Source organism: Dermacentor andersoni, chromosome 8 (genome assembly GCF_023375885.2).
Source record: "Dermacentor andersoni chromosome 8, qqDerAnde1_hic_scaffold, whole genome shotgun sequence".
NCBI lineage: Eukaryota > Metazoa > Arthropoda > Arachnida > Ixodida > Ixodidae > Dermacentor > Dermacentor andersoni.
Window position 1 is genome coordinate 67,553,715 of NC_092821.1, and position 4,624 is coordinate 67,558,338.

Sequence of the window (4,624 nt, forward strand, 5' to 3'; positions counted from 1 at the left end):
GCTATTTTTCTCACTTCCAGTTTTGTGTCCGCAGAATTTTCTCTAAATTTTAGAGTTCGCAGGTTGGCAGGTGACATGAAACTGGAAGAAAATCAGACGAGATAAAAAAAGAAACTTATACTGAAATCTTATTGTGTATGCTAATTCTTTGTACGCTAGTGGAGTTTAGTATTAAATATTAAACTGTTTTATTAGAATGCCTGTGATATCAGAAATTTCAATTGGAGATACTTCTAAAATCCTTTTTGCCGTTTATGAGTTATTCACAGTGATGTTGTAGGCACTTGCCCAGGAGAGCAGCGCAGGAATATCGCCTCTATATAGCAAGAGTCGGAGATATTTTGCGATTCACCGCCGTTCAAGCAATCCCTCAGAGATACCACGATTAAAGTGCCACAAGTGGAAGCTAGGGAAACATTGTTGAGCTCTTGAACTTGTTTCGAAAATATGACGACATTGTAGGAAAGAAACAGTGGTGGAGCAGCGAACGCCCCGAAGTACGTTCGTCACTCGATACAAGACCAGATCCTCGAAATGCTGAGCCACATCACATTAACAAGTAAAAAGGAAGAGATGAAAAGCTTCAAGTACTTTGTACTTATTGTCCATGAAACCAAGGACCTAAGCCAGACGGAACCATTATCAGTTGTACTAAGGTACTACGCAACTGGGGCTATCTTTGAGTGGTTTCTTGGATTCGGCAGCGCTGACCACTTGGATGCAAAGTCACTCCTGGGCTACGTAAAGGAAACGTTGAATCGCTGTGGCATAGGTATACTCGTTTGTGCATTGCTCGAACACATGATGGTGTGAGTGTCATGAGCGGTATCTCAAGCAGCGTCCAGGCTCTGTTCAGGCAAAAATTGCCGCAGGCAGTGTACGTCCACTGCAAGAACAACGGATGTCTGCAAGGTGATAAAACCGGTGAGATATTTTTTTCTCCTTTAGAATGCCTCTATGTTTTCCTGAGTGGATCTGCAATTCACTCTTTGCCAGTGATAGAGCTGCAGCATCTCAGCGATACACAATAGATCTGCCAGATAGTGGCTTGCACAGCAACAATGAAAAGCTTTCCTGCTATCCTTGTATGCCTCGCCGAAGTCATCGCTACAAACAGCAGGTGGGCAACGGAAGCTAAAGGTCTGTTGAGCAAATTAACTTATCGTTTCTCTTCCATTTAAGCCTATTTACCGAGGTACTCGGCCGCCTTAAGGTTCTTTCGGACCTATTGCAAAGTAGAGACTGCAATTCTAGTCAGGCATGCCTCATCGCACGCGCAGCCATTGACGAGTTCTCCGAAATGAGAATTTCGCCGAACGCCTTCGACACACTCTGGGCTCAAACCGGCAGTGTTTCTGAGGAGAACAGGGTGTCCCAATAAAGAAAGCAGAAAATGAAGCGCCTTCCGCTCCATTTAGAACAGTATGTATTGAGTGAAGGACATGCCATTGAAGAATAGTCTCGAGATTCAAAGGAAACATTCAGAGTCAAAGTTTTTCTGCCCGTTTTGGACCACCTGATTGCGGAGCTGACTAGGCGGTTCACAGAAAACGATGATGTACTCTGCGGAGTTAGCAACCTTCACCCACGGAGTGAGAATTTCATTGACATCTTACTGAAGCCTTCCACCGAGCACTATGCATGCGACATCGAAAGCGTTGAAGTTGAGTGCAAGCTGATAATGAAACTTCTTCCACGCATCGAAGCCGAACGTGTAAGAGAGACACTGCTGCAACTGGCGACTGTCTTGGGAGAACATAATCTAGCCTTCCAGGACGTGCACATGCTAGGTCTTATCGCCGAGACGATACCGGCATCGTCATCATCTTGCCAGCAGACGTTTTCGTGCCTTCAAATATTGAAGACTTCGCCGCAAAATGAAAAATTAAAAATTAAATTATGGGGTTTTACGTGCCAAAACCACTTACTGATTATGAGGCACGCCGTAGTGGAGGACTCCGGAAATTTCGACCACCTGCGGTTCTTTAACGTGCACCTAAATCTAAGAACACGGGCGTTTTCGCATTTCGCCCCCATCGAAATGCGGCCGCAGCGGCCGGGATTCAATCCCGCGACCTCGTGCTAGGCAGCCCAACACCATAGCCACTGAGCAACCACGGCGGTTCGCAGCAAGATGAATAGCCGTCTGAGTGACATAGCTGTGCTTGCGGTCGAGCAATATTTCTTGCCAATAAGATAGATCTTCAGCGTGTTGTTGACATGTTTGAAGCTGAGCACAGTAATCGATGTATACGTATGTACTAGTATGCCGGTATAATGATACCCCATCATATCTTTGGGGCGATCTCGTGGGAAAATTGTGCGGCACAGGCGTAGGACCAATACCTGTACCAGTATTAGAACACCCGCTTCACCATCGAATAAATCCCGGCTGTATTTTGTCTTATACTGTCAAAGCGCAGGCATTGGCGCCTGTGGTTGTGACGAAACCTTTATCTGTCCCTGTCATCACATTGAAGGAGACTGCATATAGGGTGCTGTCCGAGGCCACGTTGGTAGCCTAGCTTGAGTAGTGAACAGTGTATAGACGGAGAGCTGTCATTTGCGTTTGTGAAACCTGCTGTATTGCACGACCAAATGTGGCAGTGACTCAAATGCTTATTGCGTGCTCTATTTTTGCAATACTCTGCTCTCATCTTTTGTTTGTTATTCTTTTCCCATATACCATTTTGTCATTTCTATCATTTCCAGAATTTAGAATCACCAGCCGGCGCCACAAGAGTGTACTATATTTATTTTTTTTTTTGGTAATCTAGCGCGTCTTTACCTATGTTGGAATTGATATACACATTGCTTTAAGGTGCACATTGCTTAGCTATGCTTAGAGGTGTTTCTCTCCCGTTGTGAAATATACTCTTTTGAAGCGATATTGCGATTTAGTTAACTGGTGTTATTTCGGTACTGCTGGGCACCTGTATTTATTTCTTCCAGTCAAAAAATCCTGGCGCCGCCCATGGGCTGCACCCGCCTTCAGGACTACGTCTTTGCACAGCCATGCAGCCTGGTGGAATGTGACCACCACCCACACTAGAAAGACTCACTTTGGATAATATAGAAACAGGGAAACGAGATGTTCATATAGCAGATGCCCTGTCTCGGTTCCCTTCGAAAGAAAGGGTACTGGAAGAAGAGCACTTTCAAGTATACGTCGACCAAGAGTTAAGTCTCGACAGAAAGACCACAGCAGATCAAGCGTGAAACCAACTGAGATGAAGATCTCGGTACCCTGAAGCTACATGCAAGCACAATATTGCCAGAAGACAAAAAGTTGGTCCCGGAACAAATCCGAGCTATATTGACCGTATCGTGACCAGATCCATGTTGAAGAAAATGTCCGTATACGATCCAACCGACTCACCATTACCTACAGCATGAGGAAACAAGTCTTAGACATCATGCAAGCCGCACGTGGAGGCACAGAAAAGATGAAGCAATGTGCCAGAGACGTCTATGTTATTGCAGGGTATGTCGGCGGTAGAGGGTCGTCCTCTTCAGTGCTTTTGCTCGTGAGTGCTGCTCCTGCTCGGAGTCTGTGCTCTGCCTAGATTGTCGCCACTGCGCTGCTCCTAGTCCGGTCAAATAAACACCTTAGCACAGCAAAATTCGTAAAGAAAGTAAAAAGGTGTGCGCTCTGAAGACAACACAAGTCCAGGAACCAATGGCTGCCCATGATGAGCCACGACATCCCCAAACTACCCTGGCACACAGTTGGCATCGACTTTTTCCACAAAACGGGAGAGGAGTATGGAAGCAACGCAGACTTCTACTTGTTATATATTGAGCTTCAGCGCTTGAAGCACACAAAGGCAGAAGCTGTCATTAAGTTCTGCCAAGAGGTCTTCGCTACGCACAGCGTTGCCTGCAAACTTATCAGCGACAACAGGTCACCGTTTAACAGCCACAAGTTTGTTGAATACATGGAGCTCTGTGACAACATCCACAATACATTAAGCTCAGAATACCCCATGTTTAAACGGAATGGCTGAGTGTGCCGTGCAAGAGGCGAAGAAGCTTCTGAGCAAGACACTTTGCCACACGACAAAGTTATACAGTGCCCTACCGTAGTGGAGAAACATGCCAAGAGAAGCTCCTGCAGTCTCCAGTGCAGCGTCTCAAAGGAAGGATAGGGATAGCCAGCGCCGCCTTCCTCCTTAATTAGTTGCAATCAAAGCGTGCCTAGAAAATTTGCTTCTCAGCTACCACAGCATGCAGTTGTGTGTGCACCATGGTCTACAAGAAGGTGGAACATAAGAAGTACAAGCAGAAGCAGACCAGCGACTTTCTGTCACTGGACCGTAAATCTGTCCCCACTTCTGACAGGTCAGAGGGTGTAGGTGCGACCCGACGAAGTACACGCTACAGTGTTGAGCTTGGTTCAAATGCCATGATGCGTAACTGGCGCCACCTGATCCCTTTCGTTCCCTGAAGAGAACAGCAGAGAGCTTCACCAGATATACAAGAGCCACCAAAGCATCCTGTTGCAGTCCGAGAACCGTCTTTGAGCACTGCAGGGTCATGAACCGCCCAGGGACAGTCCTCAATGGACATTGGTAAAGTAGTGTGGGCATGTATAGGCCAACAAGTTGTTTGCCCAGATCACCTT

At 46.4% G+C, this 4,624-nt stretch overlaps 1 pseudogene; it reads left to right on the top strand.

The window, feature by feature from the left end:
* Window positions 1-818: 818 nt before the first annotated feature.
* LOC140212963 (uncharacterized) lies at window positions 819-3,960 on the top strand (annotated as a pseudogene).
* The last annotated feature ends 664 nt before the right edge of the window (window positions 3,961-4,624 follow it).